We start from the raw sequence: 14,529 nt of genomic DNA, 5'->3' as shown, positions 1-14,529 counted from the left end.
TTCCTCTGTTTTTATAGATGGAAAATAATTTTTTATCAAAGATTATTTGAATAGTTAACCAAATTGTCTCAATTTTATTATAATTCTGTATCTTACATTTATTTCTTCCTATCGTCTGGCATTCATTTGATGCATGGTGTGAGGTGAGGTCCTAAACTGGTTTTCTCTGAATTGCTTTTTTTAATTTTCCAAATTCAGTTTTCCCACCACCATTTATTATATAATCTACCCTTTCCCAAATGACCATTATTTTCTCTTATGTAAATATAAGGGTCTAAATACAGGTAAAAATGAGATCTAAGATGGGGGTACATACAAGAGGCATATTTGAGCCATCCCATTTATCTATCTCCCCTTCCTTACCATAGCTCAACACTATTTCAGCTATTGTCACTTAAGTATACATTTGAACATCTGTGTTAAAATATATGCCAAAAGACCACTCTACTAATTACTCCAAGTTCTTACTTCTCAGAAGAAATTAAGGGCATCTTGGGGGTATTTGTGTTAGGGAAGACATTCCCAGCATATTAATGAATAATATGTGACAGAAACCATGCACAGATAATTGGCATCAAGTTTACTAAGAGAAAAGAAACAGACATGAACTAAAACAAACAAACAAACAAACAAACAAGAAAAGCTGAGAGTAAGTGTAAAGGACACACATCATCTTGGGAAAAACTATTTACCTATAGATAACAGTCAATTTTTAATTCCTCCAGTTAAATCTGCTACCAAAAAAAAAAAAAAAAAAAAAAAGTGGCTAGAACTCCATGAATCATCAGTCCCATGTTAGCTATAACTTTACCCTTGTCCTTGGCCAAATGCATTAGCAGAGTCAACAGAAAATGTGCTCTGTGTGAACAGTATCTTTTTCTTCCCTGGTCACTTTCCTTGGGTAGGTTATAAACACAGAAATCCTCAAAAGTGTATCAGCAAGAAAGGAAACAGCAGCAACCCTGTCCTGACCAAACCTCAGATTAATTGTGTAGACCTGGACTGACAAACTATGACCCCCAAGCCAAATATGGCCCACAGCCTATTTTTGCAAATGAAGTTTTATTGGAGCACAGCCATGCTCTTTCATTTACTTATTGTCTGTAATGGTTTTCAAAATGCAATGGCAGAGTTGAATAATTGCAACAGAGACTTTATGGCCTACAAAGCTGAAAATATTTACTATCTGTCCCTTTACAGAAAGTTTTCTGATTGTGTCATGGAACATCTCCTTCCCTACTTCCCACTAGTGCAGGCCCTCACAAATATGCTTCACTGATTATAAAGACAGATTCTTATTTCTCTTTTACTTTCACCTCAGTAGTTCCTGTCTGCTTTTAATTAAAATCAAATCCAGACCTCAGTCACTCACACAGAAAACCAAAGGGTAATGCAGTCACAACTTTTAATTTCCCTCCACTATGCTGCAATCAGCTCATAAATTAAAACAGATTGTCAACGCCTGAGAAATGCTCAAGCTGTGGCCCAGAGAAATAAAAGTAAAAGAGCTGAGAAAAGGGCAAGGTGCCCCTTTTGTTGTGCTATTTCTGATGCATAACAGAAGCCTAGACTAAGGTGAGAATAGCAATGTGGAAACGTCCACGTTTCTGGATCTCTAAAATAGATGCATTATTTTTAAGCACATTTCTTCTGCCACTCTGAAACCTCTCCAGTGTAAGAGCCAAGACATGTATAGGCCTTTGATATCAGCAAGGTAATTGCTGCCTCTGGCCCAAGAAGCTCAGTCCCTGAGCCATAAATTGAGAGACACTTTTTACCAGTAATCTTGTTTCCACAGCAGCAAATGAGAATAGCAACAGACCAAATGATAACGATGTTCTCAGTCTTATACTGCATTTCAGACTTCAGTTTCTCAGCATGTAAATTATTTTTTTCAAATCCTTTCCTAAGAGGTCGTGTACAACATTTGGTGAACAAAATTATAAGAATGCCTTGCTTAGTCTACTTTATGAGAAAATGAGCTGTTTCATATAGTTTCCAAATAAATTTGAAAGTTCAGAACTTTTTAGTCATAATCACCTTGAAAAGAATTTTTTCCAAAATATATTATTTCACTTTGCATTAAACGCAAAACACTAGATTTTTCAGTACCTAAGGGCCATCATTTTGAACATTTAAGGCTCTGCCCTCAGACAACTTATCCCTCTCCTCAAGGAGTTTATAGTTCAGCAAATATTTTCTGTAAAGAACTAGATGGTAAATATTTTACACTTTGCAAGCCACAAACACAGTCTTTGTTGCATGTTCTCTGATTGTGAAGAAATAAAATTCTACCTGGAAACATCAGGCTTTTTGGAGGACCTGAGTTGAATCTTCAAAGAATAAGACTCTTTGTTTTCAAAAGTAAATATATACCTAGAATACATAAAGAACTCTTTCAACTCAACAATAAAAAGGCAAACTACCCAACTGAAAAATGGGCAAAGGACTTGAACAGACATTTCTTTGAAGAATATATACAAGTGACCAAAAAGCACATGAAAAGAAGTTCAACATCATAGTCATTAGGGAAATGCAAACCCAAACCACAAGATCCCACTTCACTTCACATTCACAAAATATGGAAAAGAATAAGTGTTGGAGAAGATATGGAGAAATTGGAACATGTAAACATTGCTGGTGGAAATGTAAAATGTAAACTGTGGAAAACAGTTTGTTGGTTCCTCAAAAAGTTAAACAGAGTTATCGTGTGACCCAGCAATTCCTAGGCATATACCCAAGAGAACTGAAAAAAGGCAGTCAAACAAGCACATGTACATGCATGTTCATAGAAGCTCCATTCACAATAGCCCAAAGCTGGAAAAAGCCCAAATGTCCATCAACAAGTGGCTACCAAGAGCAGCGGGAAGAAGGGAATAGTGAGCAACTACTTAACGGGTACAGACTTTTGTTCTGGAGTGATGAAACTATTTTGGAATTAGATACAGGTAGCGGTTGTACAACCTTGTGAATGTATTAAGTGCCACTGAAATGTTCACTTTAAAATGGTTAATTTTATGTTATGTAAATTTCACCTCAGTTGTTGAATAACTAGAAAATAAATATACAGGTAGTCATAAAGTCAGGAATCATAGATGTTATTATATTGTGATATAATATCGACAATCCATTATGTATGTATATTTGCCTGTATTTTTAGGTTTTGTGGCCACTTTGTACATGCATTTTTTTTACTATTAAGGTAATTCATGTTTGTTGTAAAAATTAAAGGCATATAGAAAAATGTCATAATGATAACTAAAATGTATTAAGTCCTGGCTATTTGGTAACAGTGTGCTGAAATATAACAATACATATACACATGAATCCTCATAAAGGCCCTGGGATCTAGACACTGTGTCTATGCCCAATTTGGAATATGAGAAAATAGAGCAGAAAAACAATTATGAAAAAGATCTAAAGATAGGAAGCTAGTAAACAGCAGAGACAAAATTTGAAACTCCACAGTCTGACTCCAGAAGTTTGTCTCTTAAACACTGCCTTCCATTGCCTTGAAAGAAAAGATAGCATCTTCCTTAATTCCACTCCCCAGAAGGAATCACCATTGACTAAGTATCTTCAGGTTCTTTTTTTTTTTTTTTTAAGAAAATAAGTATCTCACTATAGCCAATATGCCAAAAGCCAGTTTTTAAACTTAATATATCAGAAGCATGTTTTCATGTCTATATATTTATTTCATCTGCATGATATGCTATTGAACAGATATATCCCCATTCAGTTATCCAATCCCCTAGTGTTGGGCGCTTGTTTCCATTTTTTCCACTCTTACAGTGTTATGATAAAAATTCCAATATCATTATCCATTTGCTTGATAATGTTGTCAGGATAAATTTCTACAAGTGAAATTGCTTGGGTAAAAGGTTATGTCTATTAGTCACAGTGATGAATGTCGCTGAATTGTCCACCCCAAATTTGATATGGTTCTAGATTCCCACCACTAATGTGTGAGAGGGTGTCTTTTCCTCATACCATCACCAATCCTGGGTATTGTTGATCTTTTTAGTCTTTAATAACTGATAAGTCAACGTTTGTTAATAATGAAAGAAATGCAAACTTATTTAAGTTTATGTTAAGTTACTTAAGTTCACATTTCTTTCATTAACAAACTTGAGCATACACTCATATGTATTTGACATTGAACTGCTTTTAAGAATTGCTTCTTTGGCTGGGCGTGGTGGCTCATGCCTGTAATCCCAACACTTTGGGAGGCCAAGGCGGGCGGATCACGTCAGGAGTTCAAGACCAGCCTGGCCAACATAGTGAAACCCTGTCTCTACTAAAAATACAAAAAAATTAGCCAGGCATGGTGGCGCACACCTGTAGTCCCAGCTACTCGGGAGGCTGTGGCAGGAGAAACGCTTGAACCCAGGAGGTGGAGGTTGCAGTGAGCCGAGACTGCACCATTGCACTCCAGCCTGGGTGACAGAGCAAGATTCCGTCTCAAAAAAAAAAAAAAAAAAAAAAAAAAAACCATAAACAAAAAGAATTGCTTCTTTATGTCCATCCTTTGCTTATTTTTGTATTCAGCATTTGTTTTATTTATTTGTAAGACTCTTGCTACATATTATAGATATTAAATCCTCTGGTTTTGTTCTGTCATATAAGTTGCAGCTTCTTCTGTGGGCTACTATTTTTCTTTTAACTTATGGTATTTTTAGCCACCTATTAGGTTTATTGTGTTTTTTTAATGAAGTAAAATCTCTCAGTATTTTAATTTAATGTTTCTACCCTCAGTGACATGCTTTAAAGGAGGGCAGAGGGCTCCAAGTCAAGATTATGAAAATATTTTTTTCTGTTTTTCAGGAACTGTTTTACTTTTCGTAGTTAAGTCTTAGCACACCTGAAACTGATGTTTGTATGTGGCAAAAATCAGGGCTCTAACTTGAGAGATGAGGACAGCAGAAAAGATTATTCTGATTTTGCTTTGTATTTGATTGGTTGGATGGTTAATTTGAGTTTTGAAATTTGGTTTCGTTTTTGGAGGAGTGAGTTTTTTTAAATTCTAATTTTTTTCAATTCTCTTTGTGCATTTGTTTCTATGGAGAGTGATTTTAATTGCAATTCACAACAGAATTTATTCAAGAATAAAGGTCAGAGCCTAATTTTGCCTATATTGTACCCCGTTTTCCTTTCCATGGATGTGTTTTATGATTCCAGATTTGGTTCCTTGGGACTCGAACCAAAGTAGAGAGTGTAGACGTGAATAAAATCAAGATCAAATAAAAGAGAAAAAAGGAAAAATGCCTGAGGGGCGACACTATGATTACATGGTATTGACACTTACCTACAATTCAGGTCTATGCTCACATGACCAAGTCTTGCAAAACTGGGTCTGGGGCCAAGTTGACTCGGCCACCCTCAGAGCTATTCTGAGCTTGTAGTGCATTCAGTGGAGATAAAATATTGGCTGACAAGTTCATCTTTGCTTGTGATGATTCTTAATTCACAGGTGTCAACAAGGAGCTGGAGAAAGAACAACACAGTAATAGTGGTAGGTTCCCAGAGTCCACAGGGAACACCTAACTCCTCAGAGATGCCAACTCCCCTGGCTGGAATTCCTGTGCAGGACAAGGAAGATCAATGAAGAAGTGAACCCATAGTCCTTCAGGCACATCTGGCCCAACTGGCAGACAGAATTCGTGTGTCTCTCCTTTACTCCTTTAGTTTATCACTCCCCCTGTGAGATTCAGCACCAGCCTACTTGAGACCTGTCACTGTTAATACCATTGCCTTGCTTTATTTTCAAAGCACTTTCTGAAATTATTCATCTATTTTTTTTACAGGTATACATGTTGCTATGGGTTGAATTGTGTCCCCTAGAAAGATATGTTGAAGTCTTAATCTCTGATTCCTGTGAATGTGATCCTATTTGGAAATAGAGTCTTTATAGAGGTAACTAGGTGAGGTTATACTGGAGTAGGATGGCTCCTCAATCCAATATGACTAGTATGCTTCTAAGAAGAGGGAAATTTGATATGTTGTCATTCCACCCTGAATGTGTCCAATCTTATCTGATCTTTGAAGAACAGGGAAATATGGTCACAGACACAGAGAGGTAATATGGTCACGTGAAAACAGAGGCAGAGATGGAGATCAGAGTTATGCTACCACAAACCCAGGAAGGCCTGGGGCCCAGAAGCTAGAAAGAGACCAGGAAGGTTTCTTTTCTAGAGCCTTTAGAGAAAGCATGGCCCCACGGACAACTTGATTTAAGATTTTGCTAGTGTACACACAGGAATCTAATACTCATGTTTACAATCCATCTTTCACCCCTGCCCTCAACACATACACCACAAACAAACCGAGGGCAAGGACCGGTCCTGTATCTCCAACACTTAGCACTATGCCTAACACATAGTTGGTACACAATATTTATCGGAAAGAAATTATTGTAGCATGCTTTGGCTCTGTACCTGAGAAGATGTGGATGTCACTTCCTGCACTATCCACCCCTCCCTCTTGCCTGTCTTCATGTCCCTTGACTCTTCACAAATTTGTCTCAAGACCTTTGCTGGAGAGCTTCCCATGACTGCCTCTCACTGCCTCTTTATAGCTTAGAGCTGTGCTGCCCAGGTCAGTGGTGACTAGCCACACATGGCTGTTGAGCACTTAAAATATGCCTAGTGCATCTGAGGAATTGAATTTTTAATTTTATTCCATTTTAATTTAAATTTAAATATAAAAATAAATGCTCAATTCAGTTACCAGAAAAATTATAAGTGTGCCTCAAACATGTGAATCTCCTTTTTCAACTGTAATTTTAATGAAATCTAAATATGAGCTAAGTATGTTCAATAAAAATTTAGCATCCAAATCAAGATGTGCATTGAGTGTAAAATACACACTGGGTTTTGAGGATTCAGTATGAAAAAAATGTAAGAGATCTTGAAAATGTTAATATTGATTATATTTTGAAATAATATTTTAAATATATTGGGTTAAGTAAAATATATTATTAAAATTAAGTTCACCTGTTTGTCTTTAGTTTTTAATGTGGCTACTAGAAAATTTAAAATTACAGATGTAGTTCACATCGTATTTCTATTGGACAGCGCTGGCTTAGAAGTTAAGAACTCAGCATGTAGTCAATCAGAGCCTGGTTTCAGTCTCTACTTACCAGGTTTATGAATTTGAGCAAATGTCACAACTTTCTGTTTTTTTGTATAAATGTAAGGGGTCCAAGTGCAATTTTGTTACAAGGATATATTGCCTAATGGTGAAGTCTAGGCTTTTAGTGTAACCATCACCCAAATAATATACATTGTACCCATTAAGTAATTTCTCATCTCTCACCTCCCTCCCATTCTTCTCACGGTTCAGTCTCCAATGTCTATTATTCCACACTCTATGTCCTGTGTACACATTATTTAGCTCCCACTTATAAGACAGAAGATGCAGTATTTGACTATTTCCGAGTTGTTTTACTTAAGATAATGGCCTCTGGTTCCATCCATGTGGCAGCAAAAGACATGATTGCATTCTTTATGGCACAAATGGCACGACTTTCTGAGTGTCAGTTTTGTCATCTATGGCTTGCAGGGTCTTTGCTAAGCTTAAAAGAGATAAATAAGGCAATGTGTACAGTGAGTGGCAGGTAAGAGCTTAAAAATGGTAATTCTTCTTAAAATTTTATTATCATTATTACTTTTCCTGATGTGAGCATTAAAATGTTTCCTCATGCTCTGACCTGCTATAGCAATCTCTCTATTTAAAATTATCTCATCTTGGCAGGGCGCAGTGGCTCATGGCTGTAATCCCAGCACTTTGAGGGGCTGAGGCGGGCGGATCACTTGAGGTCAGGAGTTCGAGAACAGCCTGGCCAACATGGTAAGACCCCGTCTCTACTAAAAATACAAAAATTAGCAGGCAGTAGTAGCGCATGCCTGTAATCCCAGCTACTCAGGAGGCTGAGGCAGGAGAATCGCTTGAACCCAAGAGGCAGAGGTTGCAGTGAGCGGAGATCGCACCACTGCACTCCAACCTGGGCAACAGAGCAAGACTCCAAGAAAAAAAAAAAATATATATATATATATATATATATATATATATACACACACATATCTATATATCTCATCTTGACCCAGGGCTGGCTATACAATTTGCAGAGCTCAGTGCAAAATAAAAATGAGGCTCCTTGCTGGTGTGGGCGGGGGGGGGGGGGGGGGCGGCGGGGGTGAGACAGGAAAAAGTGCTCTTAACGTTATTATAATATGAAACTTTTTTTTCCCTTCTTCACAGTTTCTCTCAATCCGTGGTGGTAACTTTTATTTGCTATTTCACACCAGGTTCAGGCACAGGGTAATGAATAAGGTGAGTTACAGCCCCTCTCAGGCTCCAGGGCGGGGGTAGGGATGGGGGGCGTCTAGGTTGGCAGGGTCTCAAGTGTCCTTCTGGCGGGGATCCATCTCCCCTTCCCACTCGACCGTCATAGCCACCCACTGCTGAAGAGCAACCCCCTCAAGGCATGAAAAGCCAGAGGCCAGGACCCCCTCAGGCCCAGGGCTACTGATGGGTGGGAGTCCCACCCCTCCTGACGGGCCAAGGTCCGTGATGACGGCAGCCACGCCTCACCCGCGAGACATCGCGGGGCCTGCACTCAACCCAGCCCTCTGCATGCCCACGTGCTAGTGCCCCAAGCAGAGGGTGGCCGATGGGCAGGGCAGGTAGGCGCGGACACCAGGGACTGGGAGGTAGGGCTGCCCCTGCCCACCCCCATGCTCCGTCGTCTCCCCCCAACTTCGCTTACAAAACACATTGCAAGAGATAACGCTGCAGGCTTCAAGATGGCAACTGCAGAGGCTTGAATCCCAAGGTTCTTCGAAAGGCAGGGCCCTGTGCTGCTGCGGTGGCTGCAGGCCCCTGAAGTCGGCCCTTCCTTGACCTAGAAGTAGATACTGTCGTCACACGGCCTGCCCCTTTCAGATTCCCTTTCTAGGACCCGTGCTTCCATTGCCGGGTCCCAGCACTATCCCTCGACTTCTGTAGCCACTTCATCGTCTCGTCCAGGGAGCAGAAATGCCTGGGAGCTCACTTGCTCCAAAAGCCAACTGCAGCCAGCAGTGACCGTAGGAATATGGAGGCCTAGCTCCCTGGCCTAGAGGCTCTGAGCCTTCATTGATCCTCCAGAGCTCCCCAAGGATCAGGCTGAGGCAGGGACTTCCCTGGCCTGTTCTCCTGCCCTCACTTCCTGAGAAACTCACTGGCTCTTAGATTCTCCCGTCAGCGTCTGCTGCCGGGGAACCTGACTTCAGACAGACTTTTCTTTCACTGCTTTTAGATAATCGTATCATTTATTCAGCGCTGTCGTGTACCAGGCATGGCGCTGAACGTTTCATCCCATGAGGCAGCCCGTGTCTTCCCCGGTGTGCAGCACAGCAATCGATGATTCGCTTGGAATGAATAGCGCAAACGTAAGAGAGCAGTCGTAATTTACAGAGCTGAATGTTTGCATTGAGGGAGTGGTGTGACTCATCTTGGGTTAGCAAGGCGCTTCAGATAAGGAATTGCCAGTCATTAAGGTTCTTCTTTCAGTGTTATTCAGACAGTCAGAGTGCTCCCTAGCTAGGATTTAAAGAAGCTGAAGACTTCATTTGCTGCCTTTAAGCCAAAATATTAAGATAAGCATAAAGTCCTCACTTAGACATGACCATATGTGACACCAAGGAGCAGAATCATTTATTTTGCTCTAATGGAGTAAGTGAAAGAAACACCATCAAAAACAATACACTGAATGCAAAGGCACAGTGCACTCTGTTATTCTCTTAAAAAGCCACGTTTTATTCAGATGGATAATACTAGCTATCCTAGAAAGAACAGAAGGTGGGGAAAGGCCTCTCTTAAGGAGGCAATTGGATCATCAAAGAATGTCTTTGATTCGCAAGAGTTTGCTTGAATTATGGAATTATGTCTTAACACTCTTCACTCCTGTCATCAGACAATGTCATTTTTCTCCTTTGAAGTCAAAGCCTGACTTTTCCCTTTTCAACACCAAAAGTTAGCAGCTGTTCCCACATGAAGGTGAAAATGCTGAACAAAATGCTTTTTAAATTGAGTCATAGGTATATTTTACCTAAATGATGACTACTTACAAAAGTTTTAGTTATGTTCATTTAATAAGTCTATATTTTAGCAAACTTGGAACATATAATCCCATAGAAATAGGATTCAAGGGCAAGACAATCAAAAGGCCAGTTTAATCCATTAGGTAAAGAAATTTAATATGATAGTATTATTTTGACTCCAACTAATTCCCATTAATTTCTATGGGATATTTGTCCACAATGTCCACATGATATGCCCCAAATCTGGCTTCTTGGCAGTAGCACCTTGAAACAGAAGGGTCATGGGGTATGGTAGACAGATAGTCCAAGGCAAAAAAAAAAAATGTTTAACCATTTACATCTGTATAGGTATTATGTAGATAATTTTTAATTTTTGAATACATGCTAAATTTCCAAGGTTCAAAATTCAAAGTTACAAAAGGGCATACAGCAAAACGTCTTCTCTCAGCATGCCCATACCTACCCAATGTCTTTCTCATGTTTCTTGTTTTTCCTCCAAAGATTTTCTCTGCATGCCCAAGCAAATATGAATCCTTTTTATTTTCTTTTTATATCCATACTGTATACACTGGAATGTTTCTTGCTCTTTTCCACTTAAGGATAATGGCCCATTTTAATCAGAGGCCACATCAAATTTAATGCACTGCCAAAACAGGAGTTACTCAAAGTGACATCCAGTGTACAACCAGTATGAGAATCACCAAAAGCAGATGCCTGGACCCAGCTTAGACTTACAGAATCAGAAATATATACACACTAGAATGTGTGATCTGAGGAAGTAGAGAAAAGTACATTGGCTTTCAAGTCAGATCTGAATTGGATTCAAATCCTGTTACTGTGGGTGCCGCTTGGCACTCTCATCTGAGCAATGGGGATAATGATGTCTACCTTTCCATGCCACTGGGAGGAAGAGAGATAAGTTGCATATTTCAATTAGGAACAATCTCAGGAACTGGTTTATGAATTCACAGGCACCCATACCCAAAGGTTGGCTCTGCCTTTCCATTCCACTCTACTAGACTTTCCTTTGCCTCCCAGATAAACTGCTTGCATTCAAATTCTTGTCTCAACAGTCTTCTAGGGGAATCTAAGCTGAGACAACACCTTTCCATAGCAGGAAGGATGAAGAAGGATGCTGTGAAGATTAAAAGAGTGAATGTCTATAAAGTGTTAGAAAGTTGCCAAGTATATAATAAGCACTACATGTGTTTGCTTCATTAGTATTATACTATTATTATCACTACATCTTCATTTTTAGTGGTGGCAAGCTTACTCCTAATAATTGTCCCAAATGCATCCTACCTTGTTTCACTAAGGAATAGTTTGTTCACCAAGCAATTGGACATGGCCCATCATTTGCATTCCCCATGGGCTATAGCAGGCATTTATCCTTGGTGATAATTCATAGAATTTCAATCGCATGTATCTGAATTACATTATTTTGTTGTAATCAGTCTCCAAAGCCTTCACGCTCTTCCCTCTCACTCAGATATGGGGCATGCATTATTAATTAAATGACAAAGTTATTACAGCCAGTAATTGAATTACTCCATAGCTCCTGCCTGCAGTAATTAACATCTATCAAAATAAAAGAGGAGGAGCTGTGTCACCCTTATTACAAATGGTTTGGTTTCATGGGTTTTTGATCAAATTAAATAGAATCAAACTAACAAGCGATTGGATTAAGCCAAAAGTCATTGTACTTATATTGCCTTTATTTGTTCCTGGGCACAACTGAACACTGAGAATCCACTTTATAGGCTACATATTTTTCCTTAACAAACTTCCTCCTTCTCAGTGCAGACTCAAGAATGTGACTGGGCTTTCAAACTGATGAACAGTATTCTCATCAGACTATATTCAGTAGCTGTTTTGCACACAAGAAACTATTTAAAAGTAAGTCAAGAACAACCAATTAAATCTAAAAATGATTCTGCAGCCACTGTACCAATTATAGGCATAACCAAGGAGCAGTTTATGTACAAAAATACTCATAAAATCAGAATCATGTCAGAGTCGTTCGACAGCTATCAATTGTTATTAGTGTACAGAAACAGTAATGCCGGCAAGTGCTGAGCAGGCCAAAAAATGAATCAAAAGGATGTTTTCTCATGAATAGGCAAACAGATTGTCTCTCATAAACAGACACACAATTACATGCAGGAAAAGGATGGAGAGAAAGGGATAAAGGAAAGGGAAAGGAGAGGGAGCCCTAACTGTTGAGTGATACATGAGAAAGAGAAGATATACCACCCCCCCAAAAAAGAGCTGTCCATCAAAGCATATCCCCACCAATATTCAGAGCATCACAAACCACAAAAAAATAAAATTAAATCTGTATTTGTAACAATATTCATGACAGCTATAGACCTCAACAAAAACGTGGACTACTTTTGCTCTTTACTGCAATCCACAAAGACAAAGCCTGCTTTAATTGGAATCTTCCTCTTTTTAGATGCTGTTCCCTCACCCCATTCTGGTGCATAGGCAAACACACATGCAATCCCTCAACAGTTGGCTAAAAGCAGCTTACATATACTTGTTCTAGTTTAGGTTGCCTGGGATAGTACTGTTTATGGCTATTGTGTCAGCTACATTACTAATAGTATCATTTTCACTCTCACAGGTGTTCTGGTTCAGAGGCTGGGGATGAGGAATTAGGAGATGTTGGTCAAAGGATACAGTTTTAGTCAGATGGGAGAAATAAGTTCTGGAGATCTATTGTACAGCAAAATGACTATAATTAATAATGTACTGTATATTTAAAATTGCTAAAAATAGATTATAAATGTTCTCAACACAAAAAAATCATAAGGATACGAGGTGATGAATCCAATAATTAGCTTGATTTAATCATTTCACTATATATGTATGTATATATATATATATAAATATATAGTGCCCCATAAATACATACAATTTTAAAAAGTAGTCTTGGTTTGGAAAATAAGTTATTTGCTCCTATTGTGTCAACATTAAAGGCCTCCAATGTATATATTAATTCTCTTCTGATCTGGTATAATAAAGAGTTCTGAATCCAGTCACCATTCCTGAACATCTCCAAATTTCCTTTGGAATTATCTCTCAGGTTGTATTAGTCCGTTTCCATACTGCTATAAAGAACTGCCTGGAACCGGGTAATTTATAAAGGAAAGCGGTTTAGTTGACTCACAGTTTAGCATGGCAGGGGAGGCCTCAGGAATCTTACAATCATGGCAGAAGATGAAGGGAAAGCAAGACACCTTCCTCACGAGGCGACAGGCGGAGAAGTGGCAAGCAAAGTGGGGGAAGAGCCCCTTATAAAACCATCAGATCTCGTGAGAACTCACTATCACAAGAACAACGTGGGGAAAACACCCCTGTGATTCAATTACACCCACCTGGTCCGGTCTCTTCCTTGACACATGGGGATTATGGGGATTACAATTCAAGATGAGATTTGGGTGGAGAAACACCCAAACCATATCACAGGTGCTAGAGCATGGGGGGGCTTGCAAAATAAATTAGAGGAAAAGAAAGGGCTTGGAGATCAGAAAGTAAATGATAAAGGAATGAGAGAAAGGGATAAAGGAAAGGGAAAAGGTAGGGTGCCCTAATTGTTGACTGATACACGATGCAATGTTGTGATTCTCTATTTGTGAACACCTGTTCCTCATAAGAATTTGAGATAATTCATACAAGTTTCTTGACAAGTTATTTCCTCCCTAGTTAATATGTAAAGGACACTGAACTAAAGGCAAAGCATCATCATGGAGCTGAAGTGCTTCATGCTTACAATTTTTAGAAATAATAACAGGAATTTGACATTAAAGAAAGTAGCGTTTCACACATGCAAACAGCTCTTTAATTTCATTTTAGAAAATAGAATATTTAAACTATAAAAATATTACTGATCTAGCAATACGATCAAGTGAGTTGAAGAATATTTTAGAAGTCAATAACCTCAATTTGTCCTCAACATAATAGTATTCCACCTGGCTTTTACCTGCCTCAAAGAGATCTTCTAAGTAATCATCCATCAATATGACAAAGTATTATAAGAAGTTGGCTAAAGAAGTGGTAAAGCCTGGCTCTATCCCTAGATGTATACCAGAAGAAAATAAATAACCACCCCTCCTGAGTGCTACAGACATCAATCTTTTGGGTCAGCTTATTGTTCAAGTTACTTTCCAGCCATACGAAATCTATAATTCATTGGAACTTTGAAATCCTCTGTAGGCAATATGCTAATACAAATGTTAGAGCATTAAGTACATCCAGAGAAAATGTGACCTTGTATGGACATAAATTTGTAAATAGCCAAAATATTAAAGAATATTAGCTTGCCAGCTCAAACAACGAAACACAATTTATGTCTTAAAAATATATTCTAGTTATCCAAGAAATGCAGATTCACTGGGAAAAACTTGGAAAACACAGATATCTCAAATAAGAAAACAAGATCATT

This window comes from Pan paniscus, chromosome X (assembly GCF_029289425.2).
Source record: "Pan paniscus chromosome X, NHGRI_mPanPan1-v2.0_pri, whole genome shotgun sequence".
In the NCBI taxonomy this organism is placed as follows: Eukaryota; Metazoa; Chordata; class Mammalia; order Primates; family Hominidae; genus Pan; species Pan paniscus.
Note: the sequence above shows the minus strand (reverse complement) of the source record.